Raw genomic sequence first — 21,396 nt, forward strand, 5'->3', positions numbered from 1 at the left:
AATGCCCTCTCTTTCCAGCCCCCCACACAGGCCAGCACGGGGAGGTGCAGATGGAGCACCTGGCAACTCTGTCATGCTGGAAGATGCTGAGGACAGGAGGGCCCAGGCATGGGACAAGGGTCTCTCCATGAGGCAGGAAGCAGAGTTGCACACCCGACCCCCTGCCCCGGTGTCCCCCGTAATACCAGCATCTGTCTTCTACTTTGGGGGTCAGAAAACTCACAGGGTAACAACTGAGTTTCATCCCCATAACATTGCTGAGAGACACTGAGCAGGAATCATCACTTCTAGGTGAGAAGTGGCCCAGGGGAAGGGGATGCTGTGCCTCAAATTGAGGGATTAACTCAGGGCAAAATCAGGACCGACACAGCCCACTCCCTACTCAGGCCTGCTGTGTGGGATTTGTTTTTTGTTTGTTTTGTTTTGTTTTGTCCAATCCACATTTCCATTATTATTGTATAATTGAATAACTGTATACATTGTATTTAGATATAATGTTTGAAAAGTCCTGAAGAGAGAAAAATACTTCTTAAAAAACAGAAACGGAGTGGAATCATTCATGTTGAAAACAAAGTTGAGTGTAGCTTTAAGGGTTTCTGGTGTGAACAGCCCTGGTAGCTTGCCTCTGGTGGATGACAGTAAACCCCCAGCCTGCCTGCAGCCTTCACCCCTGCCCAAATGCAGGAGGCCCCTCTAGGTGAGCCATGTCTTGCAGAAACACTGCTGGATCTTGGGCATCATTTATCCAAAAGGCAAACATTATTTTAAAATAGGGGTCAAGGAAAGATAAGTTCTGCTCAGTTGACCACAGCACTCACTAAATCCACAGACACAGAGTAAAGAGGGTAGGGACTGGCAAGGTGGAAGGGGCTTGTTAATCACCAGAGAAGCAAAGGACATGACCCAGAGGAGAAGAGGAATGAGGAGTGAACAGAGAAAAGATAAAAGGAGCAAGATACAGAAACCCAAAATGCCCCATGAGAACAAGCAATAGTAATTTCTCACTTTCCAAAGGATCAGTCCATTTTAAGGTCTATGTACATCACAGGTGAAAGGATCGATGCCAATTATATAATCAGTGTGTTCGTTTGTTCTTGCATTGCTATAAAGAAATACCTGAGACTGGGTAATTTACAAAGAAAAGAGGTATGATTGCCTCAGGGTTCTGTAGTCTGTGAGCCAATTAAACCTCTTTTCTTTGTAAATTATCTTGCAGGAAACATGATGCTCGCTTCTGCTCAGCTTCTGGGGAGGCCTTAGGAAACTTGCAATCATGATGGAAGGCAAAGGCGGGGGGCAGGTGCATCTCATGTGGCCAGAGTAGGAGCAAGAGTGAGCAAGGGGAGGTGCCACACACTGTTAAACAACCAGATCTTGTGAGAACTCTATCATGAGAACACACTAAGGGGATGGTGCTAAACCATCAGAAACGACCCCCATGATCCAATCAAATCCCACTAGGCCCCACCTCTAGCATTGAGGTTACATGTCAACATGAGATTTGGGTGGGAACACAGATTCAAACCATATCAATTAGTTTGCTAAGAAACGTCAAAAAAGCACACACCCTATCAGCAAGGAAAACGACAGGAATAAGTTCGGGCGAGGTTTTTAGCTAACCTGGGGACAGACCTCAACACAGTACAGTGGCAAGGTTCTCAATCAAATGATCAATACAAAATAATCAATACTTGGTGAATGGATCAATCATTAGTCAACCAGCAAACTATTTTTTTTAGGTCTTCAGGACCCTGGTGTAAATTTACTGAGACCAAAAACCTATGAAGCAAGAATCATTTTCTTTGCAAGCTGAAAAGTAAATGGACCTGCAGGAAGCAAAGCTAAGTTAAAATAATCAGGACTTGATGTGAGAAGAGACAAATTTTGATGGTCAATAAAAGAAAGACACTGTCATCTGGAACAGCTGAAGATGACCTGGGCTGGGGGTCCGATGCTGATTGGTCAAACTCTCAGAAGGCATCAACTTTGGGCGTTATCTCTCCTGCTACCTAAGGAGAGGTCAGCAAGGCTCTTAATGCCCAAACATTCTTCAAGGGTGGCTTTTGCTTATTCTAACAAGCCTAAGTTTGAAGGGTCTAGGAATCCTAGGCTAAAATGCTCCCTATATAATTCTTCCAGGGAGATAGTTATGTTTACTAATGGAAAAGTCTGTCTTGGTGCCAGAGGTCTGAATTTTGAAATTACCTCTTCTATTGTAAATTCTATAAACTCAACTCCTGGGACTAGACCAGGGTCTAAATTCTGAGTTCCTTCTTTCCTGAGGGCAATATTGGACATTTCCTGATGCTTACAAATGTGTCCCACGATTTAGATGCATTGAATCCACTCATTAGGGCCATCGTTCCCACATTGAGGCCAAGACCCAGGAGACCAGGGTCTGCTCTCTACCTCGCCACCCCCCACCCCCCCTGCGTCTTTCTGCTCTGAGTCCCCTTCTTAGAGGTCTTTGATTTCAAAGCGAGCTCTGTGCATCAAAGGCTTGCGTGGTGAAGAATGCGGAAGGGGAAGGACTTGGCCCAGGGCAGCTGAATGACTTGGTATTGTTTGAAATCACAAGAACTGCTTTGGTCAGTTTCTGACACATGCTCGATCTCATATTTCTCCCCTTTCGTTTCTGCCATATAAAAGAATAGTAGAGAGAAAAAAAAATATTCTCAAAATGTACTGTGGGAGAATAGAGGTACAGATGTCTGTCCTTCTTTCCTTCCTTCTAAATTTCTGTCTTAATTACCATAGAGTTTGCAGAGTGGAAAAGAAAATACCCTACCATAATACAGGAAGTAATCAAAAGCCACATCATGAATTTGTTTCTCCTCCCCCACTATGAAAAGGTAGAATATGAATAGAATGGGAAAGTCCATTAGAATAATTTGCTATTCATCATGAATTATAAATGACATTGATGTACTCTTCATACATATCTAATATAAACTTAAAATTTAGCCCTGTGGATTGCCTGCTGAATGACAGAGGCATGGCCACTTTTCTTGGAGCTGGCATTAGATTCTCACTGGGCTTTAACCTCTTGTTTTGTCGTTCTGAGATAGGTGAATAAGCTACTCTGTACCATCAGCCCCTAACAGCACAGAGAACACAAACGCTGTTAGTCCTGCTGGTGAATGACCGAGGGGAGATCAGTCCATGTTTCCTCCCTGAATCCAAATTAGTCTCGCAGCTGGAGAGGCATCAGTGGCTGATAATGGCCTAACAACCTCCAGCACTAACAGATATGACCTCGGCGGTGGTGACAGGAATGCGAAATGCTGGCTGTGCGCGTGCACACCGCCACGGGAGCTTGGAGCCACCTTGAAAAACAAAATGTCCTAATATAAAAAGAATAAGGCCAATCAATATGTGGCGGATATCACAACAGCAACTTGAAAGCATCAAAGCTGGTTCTCTTCCAGTCCCAAAGAAAAAAGGATGTTTCCAGGGATCCTTAAAATAACGAGGAATATTGCCATTCAGGCCATTCACTTACAGAGGACTCCTGTATTTAGGCCTCCCTCCATGCAATTCCACGCCTTTTCTCTGCTCAAACACCTCCAATGTCCTGGTGACCAGGTGGACCATCCGGGCTCTTGGCCCATGCTGAGCCATGCTCCCATCACCTCTGAGGACCAGCAGCACCAGGAGGCACTTTCCTTGTGTGCTGTGTTTGAAAGAGATTTTTCCTTACCCAAAGTTTACACATTCTTTGGCCACACTTGTTCACTCGATGCCATTCAATGAACACATCCTGGGCATCTACCCAGGGCCAAGCACGGGGTTTGGGGTACAGCTGACCCATGAGGAGCTCCTGTCCCATAGAAAAGGCATGACACGGGGACCGGGAGGGCATCCCCATGTGGCGATGGGGGTGTGGAGGAGCACACACAGGACATGGCAGGAAGACACACAGCCCTGCAACAGGCCGGGAGCAACTTCTGCTCTGGGGTGCAGATGAACTTTGCTTTCCTATAAGGAAATAATGCTTGAGGTTGGCTTCCCTTTAAAAGTCACCCATAGATATTTTTGCCTTAAACAAATAAAATTATGGAATACTCCAGGTGTGTGGACCACGTAATCACTGAAATCTTAGCCATGATTATTGTCCTGAAAAATAGAAAAGCCACTTTGTAGTTCCCCCATGTAATAACCATGTGGTGAAGAGCAGGCCCTGCCTACCTGTCTATCCTGTACGAGCGTGCAACTCGCCAGGGGCAGGAGCCTATCCTGCTGATCATTAGAGTCTATCACATAGCATAATGCACAGCAGATAATAAATCCTTCAAAAAGAGACCTATCTGCAATTTCTATTTGTGATCTATTTGTGATCTATCTGTGATTTCTAGAGATATCACATCTAATAGCTCGCAATGGACAGTACTTAGAGAAATAGGAAACAATCAGAGAATGAGTTGATTGTGCTTTTGAATATAATTTGATTCAATGGTTTCTACTTAGAGCAATGATATTGACACATAAAAGATTTACTGATTTTAATTTCATCATTAGAAACATATAAATGTAATATATACATGTGAAAAGAAAGATATTTTATTCACTAAGAGCCAATAATTACTATCTCTTCTGGTGACAGCTCTAGCCTTGTGCACCAAGGTGCAAAGCCAGGACCAACCCTGGGCCAGGCTGTTTCTGTCTGTGTGGACACGGCTGCCCCGCACTTGGTTGGCCTCCAAGACAGACGAAAAGCTAGCAAGCAGCCTCAGGGAAGACTGCGGTGCACTCAAGGCGGGAAGCTGCAATTTCCCAAATATCAAAGGATGTTCCACAATGTTGTCTTTTCCACACTGCAATTTTCATAAATGAAAGCTTAGCCCTGAGCTTTCCTTGAAGCAGGATTGGATGTGTGGGGAGTCTGAAAAGCCGGTCCAAGGAGTCCTGCGACCTCTCTCTCTGTTGCTCTGGTTCTGTGGGTTGAGAAATCTCTATCGATTAATCACCACATACGCACACATACATGCATACACGCACACGTACATGCACACACGCACATGCACACACATGCACACACACATGCATGCGCTTGCACAGGAGGAGGGCGTTGCCTGGTTCGCCAGCCTCCTCCTATTATGTCCTACTGAGACCAGAATTTAGGCCTTCCCCAGAGTGAGGGCCCACAAAGTCCAGTCACAAAATACACAGCAGAATTGTGGTTGCATTTTTACCTTCTAAAAGGTAACAATTTCTGTGTGAGTCAGATTCAGTGGACTGTAATTATGCAGACGCTTAGCATTCCCCACATCTTCGTCCATGCTGGCGATGCTTTCCCTGGCTGGGTTTTCCCACAGTGAGCTCGGCGCCAACTCAGGAGACAGCAGCTGTAACAGGCCGTGTGGAACTGAGACGTGACCTGTGGAGCTCTGTTCCCTACTACTGTTTCACCTTTGTGACATGATGTGCCATGACAAGCCACCAGTCAGGGAGAGTACAGCTACCCCAGTTCTGAAGGGAGGGTGGTGACTCTGGCCCAAGATCAAGAGATGCCAAGGAGTGCGTGGGCTCCCATGGCAAACACGCCCAGCAGCAGCAGCAGCAGCAGCAGCAACAGCTCAGCAGGCCTCCTCACTTCCGGCCTCTCCACCTTCCTAGCTCCTGACCAGTGAGGAGCAGGCACGTCCTGTGTGTGGAGGGACCAGCAGGTCCCCTTAAGACTCCACCCTCCAGTTGTGTGGAATCTACGTATCGGACCCAATGCGGAAGCCACGGGAGTGGTAAGGATGAGAAGTCCACTGCCCCCGCAGCATGCCTAGTGGCATTCCTGGGACCCAGCGCTGGGCCATATGCTACCACCAGGCAGCTGCTGCAGCAGGAGCCAGGTCGTGCAGATACCACTGTCCCGCTGAGGCCACAGGACCCCATCTCAGCAGAAGGACGGTTCTACACTTCAGGAAAGTAAAGGACTCCCTCTTACTCCGGGGTAAAGGGTGTAAACCTTCCCCTGTTTTAAGTGAGAGGAGGTGGGACTGTTATTTTGCTTTCAACAAAGTCAAAAAAAGGAAAAAGGGCAAAGGGATTCTTGATCAAAGGATACAGACATTCAGTTATAAGATGAGTAAGTTCTGGGGATTTAGCTGCAGCTTGGGGACTTTAGTTAATACAACCATATTGTGTGTTTGGAATCAGCTGAGAGAGTAGAGCTTAAGTGTCCTCACCACACACACACACACACACACACGTAACTCTGTGAGTTGATGCACATGTTAATTACCTTGATTGTGGTATTCATTTCACAAACTGCATGTATATCAAATCATTGCATTATACACTTAAATGATGTAAATGTACAATGTTTATTTGTTAATTATACTTCAATAAAGCTGAGGAGAAGGGGGGAAAGGAAAGGAGGGCCCACATAGTCGACGGGGGCCCAAGGCAGCCAGGTGGTGGCAGCTGGGCCTTGTCCGTCAGCAGCAAGGCAGGAAGAACCAGGGCTCCAGGGTGAGTGCTTCCACGTCTCACAGGGAGCAGCTGATGCCCATGAGGCAGGTCTGGGTTGGGCAGGCATCTAGAGGAGCTGGGGTTTGAACCGGGTCTACAAGATGATTAGGGTTTTGCCAGTTTGAAAGGGAAGAACAAAAACCAAGAAGGAAAAATGATTCTCTAAATAATCGGGTTTGACACTGAAATCCCTTCCTGCCCCCTCTTCCCTGCACCTCACAGGGTCTTCCTGGTTCTTGCAGGGGCTCCCCTCTTCATGCTCCCTTGCCTCCCTCCACCAAAAATAAATTCCAGTGCATTTCAAAGGCCAAGAATTACACACTTTAAAATCCTACTCCAGAAATGGGATGGATGGTGCTGAAAACGGGATTTGAAAGAGAACAGAGGATGGCTCCAAAATAAGGTCTTTTAGAGTAGAAAAAAATACAAAAATAAGTAGCAAACAATTGGGAAAGTAACGAAATTGGATTCCAGCATGGTCTGTATGGTCACGAAGCCATGGGGACCCCCAAGCCTTGCTGCAAAGCATTAGGTCCCTCTAATGAGTGTTTCTGCACAGCCTACATGGGGAAGATGACCACAGGGCACTGAGGCGCCTCTCACCCCAGCCCAGGGCTGGGCAGGCCAACCAGAGGTATCTGAGCTGAGTCTCTCAGCAGAGGCTTCGGTTGAGATTCTTCAAGGCATCACCTGCAGGTGTCAGGTGCAGAGATTAAACCTCCATTCACTCTCTATGGATTTCGGGGGCTGCCTCTCCTGGAGTTGCTGCCTTCAGTGATCATGAGTAGAAAGCCACCAAGGACTTGGGAAGTGAGGAAGAAAGGACCAGGAGGCTGCCCACATGTGAAGTGTCGAAGAAGGTGTGCGGGCAATTTGTCCAGGGCTTCTTGATGGGGTGCTGTGAGTTCAATAGCATCCCCCAAACAATACGTTGAAATCCTAACACCTGGTACTCGTTACTGTGCCCTTCAATGGAAATAGAACCTTTGTAGACATAATTAAGATGTGAGCTAAGCTGAGGACATACTGGAGGAGAGTGGGCGCTAATCCAATATGATGGCCTTTCCTAGGATAGAAGAGGCCCAGGCAGACACACAGAGACAGTCTTGTGAAGATACCAGCAGGGACTTCAGTGTGTGCCACAATCAAGGAACACCAAGGCCTGCCTGCTGCCACCAAGGCCAGGAATGGGCAGGGAACACATTCTCCCTGTGAGCCTTCACGAAGGAGCCAACGCTGCTGACACCTTGGTTTTGGACTTCTGGCTTCCAGAGTACAGTGCTGTTGCTGAAAGCCACTCAGATTGTAGAGACTTGCCATGGCAGCCACAGTAAGAAAACACAGGGGACAAGTGTGAAAAATCATCTGCCCTCATGCGAAGGAAGCTCGGATCTTCCACGCTGGCCGGTGTGGATGAAGGGGAGTCTGTATGAACGACATGGCCTGAACAGGCATGCTGGTGTTGTTATGGCATCCACGGCCATCAGCCTTCCTCCTATCTGGGGCTACATCTCTGAGCATAGGAGGGTGATACCACCAGACACTCACAGGCCAGCAAGGGCTGCGGGGACCTGAGTCCTGGGTGGCTGTTGTACCTCTACCTACTTGTCCTGTAAAACAGCGAACACCTCTGCCTTCTTGCCACTGACCTCCCATCACATCCATGTCCTCTCTCTGCATGTCTTACTTCCTCTCATCTCCTTTACTTCTCCCTCTGCCACTAAATCAGCACTGATACCAAGACGTCCCCAAACTATTAATTTCCTTTAAATGGCAGCATCTCTACCTTCCCACTTAAACTCCAAAAGGCCATTAGTCCATCTTCCTGCCATCTCCATAGCCAATTCTGCATCATCCGTGACTTTGCATTGTCAGCTTCATAGCTCTGCTGATCAAGCAATGTTCACTGCGCACTTCCTGTGGCCAGCAGGGGCTGGCAGCATCGCGCAACCTCTTGGGACAACCCACAGAGACAGCTCTGAGGCACGGGCATCAGGCCCACATTGAATGATGATATGGCCAAGGTCAGTTTCCTTTTCTAAGGTCACACATCCAGTCTACCCTTGATATGGAAATTTCCCAATTCTAACTGTCCTCCTGTACTCGTGCCCACTCCCATCTACTAGTGATGGACTGTCTCCAAATCCCTTCTCCAGCCCTCTGTCCCCTCCAACTCCCAGGGAGAATGCATGCAGCCTCTGCCCTCTCTCCCACTGCTGTCAATCAGGCCTCTGGAATTTACCACTCTGGTCCTGCTCTCCTACCTGAGTGTCAATCCCATAACTTCCACTCCTCAGAGGGACTCTGCTGAAAACCTTCCCACTCTTCAAACACACTCAGTTGAACTCATTACCCTGGCTCTATCCTGGGTATTTTCAATCACAGCTTTCTGTCTTAGTCTGTGCTGCTCTTCCTCCTTGACCCATATCCAATACTTGGGCTCAATTTTGACCCTCTGTGTGCTCTTTCACTCACTGGGCAGGTAGCTACCACAAACCGTTGTTTATCTAAGTGCCTCCAGGGTAGTTTCTCAACTCCATATCCAGGGCTCTGGCTCTTCTCTTGGTGTGCTGAATGCACCTGTCCTCACCCTACATCCACTCAGGAGCAATGCAGACTCATAGAAACAACTCCCTGTGGCCCAAGACACCATGACCGCCAGCTCTTCTTCTACTCCCCTTTCCTGACATTTCTTTCTAGTGTTGATCTGGCTACTGCCAGGGTTTTGTTCCTGACATACTCAGAGCTTTCTGCTCCACTATTTTTTGGGGGGTTTGCTTTTTTTTTTGAGACACAGACTCACTCTGTAGCCAGGCTGGAGTGCAGTGGTGTGATCTCTGCTCACTGCAACCTCTGCCTCCAGGGCTCAAGCGATCCTCTTGCCTCAGCCTCCTGAGTAGCTGGGACCACAGGTGTGCACCACCACACCCAGCTAATTTTTTGTATCTTTAGTAGAAATGGGGTTTCGCCATTTTGGCCAGGATGGTCTCGATCTCTTGATCTTGTGATCCACTCGCCTTGGCCTCCCAAAGTGCTGGGACTACAGGCATGAGCCACCGCACCCAGCCCATTATTAATAGCAAACATGAGCCGTTCTTTATGGAGTTCTTATTCCATTCATTGTTTCACAAGCATCACTGCTAATTCTCACCATGGCTCTGAAAGGTACCCACCACTGTGTTCATTTTTTAAATGATGAAAGAATGGCCAACAGCTTCATGAAAAAATGCCCAACATGGCTAATCATCAGGGAAATGAAAATTAAAGCCACAATGAGATCTTGCCCCACACCTGTTCAAATGGCTACTGTCAAAAAGGAAAAGGAGAGCATGCACTGGTGAGCAGGTGGGGAGAAGAAAGCCCTTGCACGCGGCTGGGGGGATGCAAATCAGTACAGTCATTATGGAAAACGCTAGGGAGATTTCTCAACAAAATAAAACTAGAACGACCACAGGACCCAGCAAGTCCCGGTCCTGGTGTTTGTCCAAATAAAACACAGCCAGTATGTCAAATGGATATCTGCACCCCCACGTTGATTGTAGCACTATTCACAGGAGCAAAGATATGAAATCAACGTAAGTGCCCATCAAGGAAGAATGAATAAAGAAAATGTGGCATCTATACACAGTGGAATACTATACAGCCTTTAAAAAGAAGGAAATCCTGTTAATTACAACAATGTGGATGAATTTGGAGGACATTATGTTAAACAAAATAAAGCCAGACACAGAAAGACAAATACTGCAATGACCTCTTGCATCCATCCATGTACGTATGCACACATGGCTATGAAGACAATTGCTGCAAGGAACTGGTTCTTGTGCTGGACTTATGAAGACTACATCCCCCTCTCTGCAGTATGCAGGAGAGCTGGTGGTGAAGGGGCAGGAGACCGATGGCTTGGCTCAAGTAGTCAGGCATGGGGAGCAAATTCACCCTTCCTCAGCCTTTTGTTCTATCCAGGCCCTCAACAGATTGGACGAGGCCCACCCATATGGGGAAGTGCCATCTGCTTTACCCAGTCTACCCATTCAAATGCTAATCTCATCTGGAAACCCTCTCACAGACACATGCAGAAATAATATTTAGCCAAAAATCTGGGCACCCCATGATCCAGTCTAGTTGACACATAAAATTCACCATCACCTGCTCTGCCAGGAACATCTGTTCCTCAGCCAATGAAATTATCCTGGCAATCATCTTATCCTGAATTGTCTTCACATGTAGTTCACAAGTGATCTTCAAGGCAACCAAGTCAGATTACCATGAATTCCACATTTTGGGGCACTCGAACACTACGATAGAGAAAGAAAAGATAATACAGGCTCATGGAATGCAAAGACTCAATGTTCATGGCCCCCTTTCTCTTCCAATTCCACTCCTCTTGGAGTCTAAGCATGACCTTGCTCAGGTACCAGCCTGCGAGCCAGAGAAGGCAATGTGACTGATCCCGCTCACTGCCCCCAGCCTTTCTCATCCCTTCACCTTGATCTCATTAAGCAAAACATAAGGAGTTGATTCCACAGCAGACAAGCAATTCGATGGTTGTAAAGTGCTTACTCATGTGAGGTAAATTAACTCCCACAAAGCATTATTCACTAATTTGCCCCATTGTAAAAATGTCATTGACTACATGGGGCTTTTTAATGTCTTAGATTTCCGGCCTAGCTGTTAGCAGCACTCAAAATACGCCTTCTCTTGAACATGAAGGAGGGAAGTCTCGATAGGGGCATTCCAAAATGGCAGCTTCTGCTGCATGGAATAAAATGTGTATACCGTACTAGATTTTACTGGCACCCAATTCCTGAAATGTGGTTTCCATCTTCTGTGACAGGTAAGTAAATTCCATGTCATTATCATGTTAGTTGCTATTATCCAAATAGTTTTCCCATGTAAACGCTGACACCATCTAGACTTGATTTTTCTCATAATAAAAGTATCTGGTAATATCAACACATCCATGTCTTCATTATAGCAATTTTATAGATATTTGAGGCACATGAGATTGGAATCAGAATTTTAGAGGCTGATATTTTCTTTTCCTTTTGAAACAGCTTTTAACCAAAAATTACCTTTTATGTAATAAAAGAGTATGATTCATGAGAGGAGTTTAGCTTGAGGTTCTTTCCTCGTGGTATAAACTCTAGAATACGCTGTGCAATGCATTCAGACAGATTCATGACTCACATTTGTAGAGGTTTAGTTAGGACTATTGAGTCGTGGTGGGTTTGAGGGATGCTGGTATGAATAAAAGTTTGTTAAGCATGTTCCTTCTTTGTCTTCATTGTTTGAAGACTCTTAATGTCTGCTTTTCTCTAAAACTCTTTCTAATCCCTATAGAATAACCATTTGTTCAAAATCTCAGTTTCCTGCTCTTTGTAAAGGCAGAGGGATGAACCCACACACGTCAACACCTCAGAAACACCCCTCAGGCCCTGGCTTCCACCCCACAACCCGCCTAACCCCTGCTTCAAAATGCAGCCAGCTGGGCTAGGCTTTGAGACACAGAGCTGACGGTGTTGCTTTCCAGCCTGAGGCTTGGTGGCAGCCCACAGTGACCACAGAGTCTTATACACACACACACATACACATATATACACACACACACACACAGCCCTGACAGTGGACCCTGGAGGTCTGCCCTTCACACAGGGACCCAGGCTGCCATCTCTGGTTAGCACAATCTGAGTGTCTGGAACATTCCATATTGGTTACCAAGACCAGGCATTTGGTCCAAAGGTGCCCACACCCTAAATACCACCCCTCACCAACACACACAGGTATGCACACATCAACTCACAAGGCTGAGAAGTGTCGGGCAACTTCTCCAAATTATGACATAAATGGAATGCAGCTGTTTTACAGGGCTGGCCACACACCCATGGCAGATGCAAAGACAGGAGGGATGCAATGCGTTCACTATTAGGATGGTAAATGTGGCTTATAGAAAAAGGCAGGAGATACACAAATGTCAAATGTTTTAAGAGTGTGGACAAGTGTTCAGCCAGGTTGAATACCACTGCATCTATAATACAGCTTAATATAAGACTGATTTAGAATGGCATTTTGAGATTACCAAACAATAACACCTGAAGCAATAATATAGCAAAGACTTATCAGTGTAATTTACTATACTGCCTTATGAACGTATGGTATGGATTTTAAGATATAGTATACAATAGAAGTTATCTTAGAAAGAGTACATATCTAAGACATACTTTATACGATGACAAGATTGTTTGCTATATAATAGGAAAAACCAACTAAGAACTCCAGTTTCACCACAAATGGAAACATCATCCATGAACCTGACCCAACATCCAAGTGTCTAAATGAAAATGAAAGCTTCCGATAAGAGCTCAGGTCTTCAGATGAGGCACCAACCTGGCCCTGGCTCCTTACAACCCTACAACCAACTCTGAACTGGGTAAAATAAGCCACATTTTAATTGTTATTGCATAATTAATCCACATGCCTATATCTCTTGTGTGCTTGGTTCAAAAAATGACCTGGATGGCTCAGAAAGGTAATTTATATGAATCAGAACAAGATTTAGCCAGGGTTCTGTTACTGCTGGCTTGTCTAAGTGCTGGTCTTCTGCGTCAACTATTGACGGACTAGAACAGAGTCATGTTCCTTAAAAAATCCTCAACCCAGCCAGGCATGGTGGCTCATGCCTGTAATCCCAGCACTTTGGGAGGCCGAGGCAGGTGGATCGCCTGAGATCAAAAGTTGGAGACCATCCTGGCCAACAGAGTGAAACCCAATCTCTACTAAAAATACAAAAAATTTATCTGTGCATGGTGGCAGGCACCTGTAATCGCAGCTACTAGGGAGGCAGAGGCAGGAGAATTGCTTGAACCCGGGAGGAGGAGGTTGCAGTGAGCCGAGATTGCGCCATTGCACTCCAGCCTGGGCAACAGGAGCAAAACTCCATCTAAAAAAAAAAAAAAAAATCCCCAACCCCCTGTCAAGCTCTATACACTTTCTCTCTCAACACACAAGCTGGGCCAGTGTTTTTACCAGTGCTGGGAACCACAGCTAAGCCCAGGATGGACAGACACGGAAGTGAACCACACATGGCTCGGCCCCTGGCTGCATAGCCTTCATCTTCCCTCTAAGGACTTTCCAGTTACCAATTTGTTCTCAGTTTAATTGTCTTTATATTTAACTTTATATTCAGACAGCTATATTTCTGAATTTCTCCAGGTAATTAATTGTCTCCTGCTTCCTATGAATAATGTTCTTTCTGCAGGAAGAGTCAGCACCATCTTGTGGGCCTAGAAAACTGTAAAGCTCCCCAAGGTCATGTTTCATGAGGGTGCCGAATTCAGAAGCCAGTTCTAAGATATAATAAGAACATAAGTAAAGACATCATCCAAATGATGGCTGCTATACATATTAAAGAGTAGGTTTAGTAAACCTTAAAATACGGATCATAATTACATTAATATGCAAATAATTATTTAATAATTATCCAATTATCTTCATGTGTCACGGGTCCAAGAATAGAAGAGAACCTTCTACTCAAGGCTTCTCTCTGCTGATCATAGCACAGTTGTACGTGATTTTGATCATAGATGTTCTTTTGCTAGAAACCACAAGGCAGGGGATGAAAACTCTACACAAACCAGTGTTTAGTGCAGCATCACAGAGGCCATTGAATAGTAGGGTCCTATAAGATTCCACAACTCCATCACTTTGAGAGCACTGCCAATAATACTGACTCCTGGTGATGAGTGACTTACTAAGGAAATTATAGATTATGTTGAGAGTTTTCTATGTTGTTTCTTTCTTTTTTTTTCCCCCCCTAAACGTAAAAGTATCTAACAAATTTGGGAAGAATTTCATCCAATGTGCTACTTTTTCTTTATGCTTTGACACTTAGGTGAACGCAGGGTTTCTCTAGAACATGCAAGTCACATGGCTTCCTGGTGAATTAGGTGTTACAATAATTAAAGCAATACCAGATACCAGGTAAGATTTCTTCCTGCAATGAGAGCTACATATTTATAAAATAGTTGAGTTGCTCACAGTAGACTGGGTAAGTGCCTAGGGATTACTCAGAAGACAAACCAGTAGAGGCAAGAGGAGGAAATGGGTCACCTGCTTCCTTTTCTCCCTCTTACTTCTTTTCTAGTTACTATGAAACAGACTTCCTTCTTCCCAGGCAGAGGAAATCCCCCTCTTTTCTCTCCTTCTCCCTCAGCACCTTCTAGGCAGCCCAAACACTAGATTTTTAAGCCCCTAATACTCACAGAAAAGAGAAACCAATGGATTGATGACTTCGAAAATCTAAGAAGAAATCGTTAACGACCCCACTCTGCTAGCATAAGTGAGTTCACAGCTGGGACCGCTGCAATTAGTGTCTCCGTTTTCAACATTATTTAAGGCAAAAACTATAAAAACAAAAGTAAAGTAGAAGCCGGGGTGCGGGAAAAGAGCACAGAGACTCTGAAATAATAAACCAGACACAGAGAATCATGGGGGGAGCTGGAAAGACACCCCAGTGAAAGCCAACGAAAACCTAAAATAAATTACAGACACTAAAGCCAAGAAGCCCTTGATGAATGTAATAGGATATAGAAAGTTACTTTGATAACTGTGCTCATTATTCTCAGGAATTTATAACATATTTTGAATAAAAATAATGAAACTAGAAAAATGTTGTTCAACGGTACCACCTGCATTTAGCCCCCACTCTCCAAATTTCTTCTATGGAAAATTCCTCGCTTCTATTTGTAATTAATTAATACATGTTGTCTCTCATTTTAAGTGATTGGAAAATTACTTGTCTCCCATCTCAGAAGACGGTTATTCACATTAGTTTGAAGAACATGAAACGGCCTACATTTGGCCCTGTTTGACCCATAAGAAAGGTCAATTTCATCGGGTTCATGGTAATGCATATGTTGATGCCTTCTTTAGTAAAGAAATATGCATCCTCCTCCAAAGTACTTCTATGCATAATCTTCTCTTGCAAAAATTACCCACTTGCAAGGCAAAGGCAGTGACCCAAAGCTTGAACCACTTATGATATTGGGACAAAACCCTTTCTCCATGCACAGTTTGCAAAAGAAAATGGAACTGAGGAGCTTAGAAGTCAGTGGGTGTCGGGATATGCAGGGAGTATAGAAATGAAGTCTTGAATAAACTGGGTGAGAAGTAGATTCCTTTTGATTGTTGTCTCTTGCTTTTTAATGTTCTCAGAAAACGGCTGTATCTTTCAGAGTCTCTCAAGGATTTTTAGATAAAAAGAGAGGTTTTATCTTTGCATGTCTATAAGCAGTGAAAAACTCCGGAGACCAAAACCTACAGGCAATTCAAATAAACTAAATCCGATCAAGGTAATATCAATGCCAGAATTAGAAGAAAACCCAGAGAGAATATCAATAACAACATTAAAACAGCAGGTTTCAACTGGAATCAATAGACAGAATAAACAGAAAAAATTAAGTCACAAAGTGTTAGCAGATAAAAGCTCCCCACTCATTAAAATTCTGTTTGTCTTTGTGTCTTTTTATCAATGTACCTATATATCTGTGCAAGTGTATCAAAGTTTGTAATGTAAAAGAATGATGAAATAATCTAATTAATTTCCGGTGTCATTCTACATATTTCTTTCAAGTTGAAACTGCAATATTAACAATGGTTTGCAGTTTAATAAAATATCTTTATGTCCTATTAACTCATATATCAGCTTGTTATAAAAGCCACTTTCTATCAAATAGCTAAACTTCAAAAGAGTTTTGCTTTGATCAGAAAGAAAAAATCAGGTTCATTCCATTTGTACTGAATAACCTCGCTCAGTTTTATAGAAAGGCAGTTGTCTGTAGCTGCTGAGCTCTCATGAAAGATATTCCAATGGGCAAAAAAATAAAAAAGATAGAATATATTGAGGGAACCATTGAGCAAGGGAAGTGTGCTTTTAACTTCAATAGGCAGGGGAAACTGGCTTTTGAGAGCACAGGAATCCCCAGCAGAGGAGGCCCCAGGAACCTCCCAGAGCACAGACAGGTACCAGCCCTAGAGTGGAATCTCAGGAATGCCACCTCCACTAAAATTCCAACTGCTAGATTTTTTTTTTTTTGAAGTCTCAAATCCTTCCCATTGACAAGTTTCGTTGGGGTAGCAAAGAATTTTTAAACAACGCTCCTTAGTTGCCACAGTGCAAAAATTCTCTTGACTGCAAGATGTGCCCCCATGCCACGTCCAGAGGTCTGGGCAGGTCTCTGTCTCACCTTACCTCTCATCGCTGGACACTTTCCCTTCTGCGTCTCTGCCAGTGCCGTGTGCCAGGCTTGATTCTGCAATATCCAGGTTATTCAAGAAGGTCAGGGGCTTCCTCAGGTTCTTCCCTTCAGTGTAGCAGCTGAAATAGAAGTTGAAAATGAAACTGGCTTTATTTGTTTGGTATTTTTTCCAAAAGAGATTCCAAATGCACCTGTTCTTCTGGGAACAAACCTGAGCGGTCAAGGGTTCTGGGAAGGACAAATGTGAGGGTCCCTAGAAAGGGTCTGCATTGACATTCCTGGTCTCCTTGGATGTCAGCAGAAGTCTTGTGTTGCCAGCACAAATACACGTCTATCCCGGACCCCCAGCAGGTGTGTGGCATTGCCTGCAGCACATTCTAATGCTACCTGGGCAACGTGCTTTGCCTCTCACAAATAGAAAGAAGCTTAGGCCTAATGAGGAGATAAGGTTTGATGGCAAGAAAGTGCCCTGAATCGCAGAGACAGAACCCTGGCAGCAAGGCACCGACTTCGGGAATCCTAAGTTTCACAGTCAAAGAAAATGCCAAGTATGAAAGTATTAGTCTAGAAAATGAGCCTGAAAAAAATTGGGGTGTTGAGAACGAGAACGATGACTGTGGAGTGGAGTGGGGTGATAGTTTCACTCTAGGAGGATCCCAGAACCCTGGTCTCTGAAGGGAGTGGGGCAGTGCTTCTCTACTGGTATATAATTTTATAATTTTATTCATGTTGAAACTTTAACTTCAGAGACCACCCTGACAAACTGATAAAAATGCCTTTGCTACGGGACCTTCCTGTATATTCTGGGGTACAGGCTTTTGTTGTGTTGGTAAACCTCCTCCACAGAGCGGCATCCCCAGCTACCAACCCCTATGTCCCACCAGGGACCTCTAATCACTGTGGTGGCTGAAAGCACTTCCAGACCTTTCCAGAGCCCACGCCCACCTGCATTTCAGGGAGAAAGTTGTATTTCCCCACTTCTTAACTAATTCAGGCCACATCTGGGCACGCTTTTGTAAATCTTAACTTTGTTCTCTCAACAATATTAATAGCATTTTTTTCAAGGTGCCTCTTGACATTTTCCTTCCATTTTTTTCATTCTGATATTTCTGTTCAAAAACAGCCAATGGACTGTCACAGTCTCCAAAAGTCATTTCCAAAATGGAGGCTGTAAGCAAGTTGATCAATTGAGATGCAGGACAAAAGTTAGCAATTAAAGCCTAGAGAAATTAAGCTTCCTAATGGTTTTATATTGACAATAGTCTGTGTTGTAATTTCTAAATAATTTTTCATATATTGAAGATTTTCGCTCATTTTTTTTTCCACACATGGAGTGAAAAATTGTAAAACTTGGAGATACTATTAGTCTACCACAATGGTTCTCAATCCAGGGTGATCTGGGCCCCTGGGCCAGGTCTGGAGACACTTTGGCCCTCACATCAGAGGGGGTTCTGCTGGCATCCAGTTGGTGGGGGGATGCAGGGATGCTGTCAGGTGGCCTGCAGTGTACAGGTCAGCGCCCCCATGCAAAGAACCACCCGGCCCAAAATGTCTATGGCACTGAGGTTGAGAAACTCTGGGCTGCCAATTTAATCAAAAAGGTTTTGGCCTGAAGATGAGGGCCCCACAGTGTGGTCGTGTTCTATAAAGCTAAGAGAATCTGGGGCCCCTCCCAGAGGCGGTGCTCAGCCAGTATTCCTGTGCACTCCTAGAGCCTTTGCTCATTTCATTCCAGGACCCAGCTTGTAGGGATCCCATTCAAGTTTCCTCACACCCCCGTCAAAGCCCACCCAAGTCTTCCTGCTCCTGTGTGAGGAGCGGGCCTAGCCTCCTTAGTGGGGCTGCTCCATGGCTTGACTTTGTGATGTGCTCATTGGTTTCCTCCATCCAGATGGGGTGTGCAGGAAGAAGTGACTGCTGACTTTGCAACCCAACTGGGTCAAGGGTTTTTGAAGCTGAATGGATCCAACTCCCTCATTTCACAAACGAGGAGCCCAAGGCCCAGATGACCTCACATTTCTAGATCACAGCACAGTCACCCCAATAGCAGAGGGAAACCCACATGCTCAAATCCCCAGTACTTCCTCCCGCAGGCCCTCATGCCATCTTTAACAGAAACAGACAGAACAACCTTTCTAAACAAGGCACTTTGCATTAGGACAGAATTGTATCTCCTCTACAACAAACTTATTTTCATTCGAAGATATTTGCCTCATGTCTGGGCAACACGGACGCTGTTGCACAGACAAGAGCCTGCTGTTTCTTTTCATGATCAGTAAGACAAAATTCTAACTCATTTTCCCCAAATCAAACAAAGGAACACTTCGTAAACCTGTCTGTGGGCTGGGGACTGGATAAATCCCTGTCTGATCACCTCATTAGACTGTTGCAACCATCTATGGAAACATGGAAATTATCTCACATTTTGGCTCTCGATCCTTCTCACATTGTTTTAAAATGTGAACAGAGTACTCCAAGCTCACCATCAGCAAAAGGACACCTTCCCCTGGCAGGGCTGTGCTATCTCCAGCCAGATCCAAGGATTGGAACACCATAGGGCCAAGCTCAGTTCCAAAGAAAACTTAACTGTGTTGGGTGTAACCTGTCCGAGTCAAATTCTGCATATGACCAAAACGAATAAAGGCCAAAGACACATGCACACGTATGTTTATTGTGGCACTATTCACAATAGCAAAGACTTGGAACCAACCCAAATGTCCATCAATGATAGACTGGATTAAGAAAATGTGGCACACATACACCATGGAATACTATGCAGCCATAAAAAGGATGAGTTCATGTCCTTTGCAGGGACATGGATGAAGCCGGAAACCATCATTCTCAGCAAACTATCACAAAGACAGAAAACCAAACACCGCATGTTCTCACTCATAGGTGGGAATTGAACAATGAGAACACTTGGACACGGAGGGGGGAGGGGGCGGGGAGGGCTGGGAACATCACACACCGGGGCCTGTGGGGCTGGGGGAGGGGATAGCATTAGGAGAAATACCTAACGTAAATGAGTTGACGGGTGCAGCAAACCAACATTGCACATGTATACCTATGTAACAAACCTGCATGTTGTGCACATGTACCCTAGAACTTGAAGTATAATAAAATAAATAAATAATTCAATAAAGGGAGTTGCTCAAAAAAAACAGCGGCTAAGCTTTTCAAAACACAGGTTTCCCAACACCACAGAGATTAAGGGAAATTGAGCCTTCCTTACTGAATCCTTATCTCCTGCTTGATGGTGTCATAACAAGTCTTGGCTCCTGGTTTGGACCTGACATTTACTGCCCATCAAGCTCGTCCTGAGGCAAGGTCCACACAATGTAGACATGTGACCTGACTCAAAATCTCCATGAATCGCTGAGTCACTCGACCACTGCCTTCCTAGCGGCTTCTCAGGAACACCTGTGGGCTAAGAATGAACCTGGACGAGGAGATCAGAAGGCACTGCCATCTCCTTATTTTAATAGGATCCCGAGAAAGCGAACCCTTCAAGGCCTGGGCACCCAACATTCCCGTCTGCACGGACCTTGCAGGGAAGGCCTGGCCGGCCAAGCGCTGGCCTCACAGCTGCATGTTCTTACAAATCTCTCAGTGGGACCTTCCTCCGGGAAGAGTGTTCGCGTGTAAAATGTGTTGTGTACCATTCTTCACCACGATACTAAGGCAGAGAATGCAGTGAGTGGAAGAAAGCGTGCAATAAGCGTAGGCATGCACGTGTCTCCCCTAATGCACGTGCAGCGACTTCTCTCCCCCGAGCTTATGGGAAACGCCCTGCGCAGCTGACCAGTCATCCGCCGTTGCAGAGAGCAGCGTGGGTCCCAGGGAAGGCTGCGGCCGGGGACGCCCAGACTGGAGGCCTTGTCTGCCCCACCCAGCCTCGGACGTCTCAGGCTTCTCGGCCCGAGGGAGGAACATTTCGAAATTCTTTAAGAAGCAAGTTTTCCGTGGGCTGAGTGGGCTTCTAGGGCCCTGACCACACTGACCTGGGCTTGTGGAGCTCCGCCCGCAGGCCCCTGAAGGTCTCGGTTTCTGCCTCATGGCCGTGGCTGTGCTTGGAAGGCCCCGGGAGCAGCCAGGGAGCGCGGTGCCTGCCCTCCACGGCGGCCGCCTGCGGGGAACAGGGCAGCGTCCAGCAGGCGGAAGGCGAGTGAGGCAGAGTGAAGCACACAGAGCCAAACCATATCACCGCCACCCCGTGTGACTGAGCTCAGGGCTTGCCTTTGAGGCCCAGGGTCAGCTGGAGACTAGCGGGAGCTCTAATCTCGCGCTGCGTCAGGGCGGGAACTGCAAGAGGCCGCCCCCGGCAGGCCGCGCATGCGCACTCCCGCGGGCACGCTCACCCGCGCTGACCCGGCTACGCCGGACCCAGGTGCGGAGACCCAGGTGTGCGCCACCGCCACCTCCTGCGCCTACACCCCGAGAGTGGCCGCCGCCAGCAGTGGCATCCGGGCTGTCCCAAGTTATCCTTCGTCTGTTTCAGTGTCTTTATGAAGCACTAGCTTTGAGGGATGAAAACGTCCACATGGATGCAGGGTCTGATGTTTATGGAAGGTTTGAATGCAATCAGCTGTTGGCTCAGCCTGAAGATCGCTGGGATAATATTCCTGGGGTCCGAGTATAATACGCCCGGCATACACTTTCCCATGCATTAGGGTTTGGA

At 45.8% G+C, this 21,396-nt stretch overlaps 1 long non-coding RNA gene across 1 annotated transcript in view; it reads right to left on the reverse strand.

Moving 5' to 3' along the window:
- Positions 1 to 21,052, reverse strand: part of LOC130541500 (uncharacterized) — a 118,853-nt gene extending 97,801 nt beyond the window's left edge. Inside the window, exons 1-2 of the long non-coding RNA XR_008955554.1 lie at positions 20,720 to 21,052; positions 16,712 to 16,837 (exon numbers count right to left, since the gene is read on the reverse strand). This is a non-coding gene — a long non-coding RNA (uncharacterized LOC130541500). The remainder of the gene's footprint in view (positions 1 to 16,711; positions 16,838 to 20,719) is intronic.
- Between the last annotated feature and the right edge of the window lie 344 nt (positions 21,053 to 21,396).

This window comes from Pan paniscus, chromosome 4 (assembly GCF_029289425.2).
Source record: "Pan paniscus chromosome 4, NHGRI_mPanPan1-v2.0_pri, whole genome shotgun sequence".
NCBI classification, from domain to species: Eukaryota; Metazoa; Chordata; class Mammalia; order Primates; family Hominidae; genus Pan; species Pan paniscus.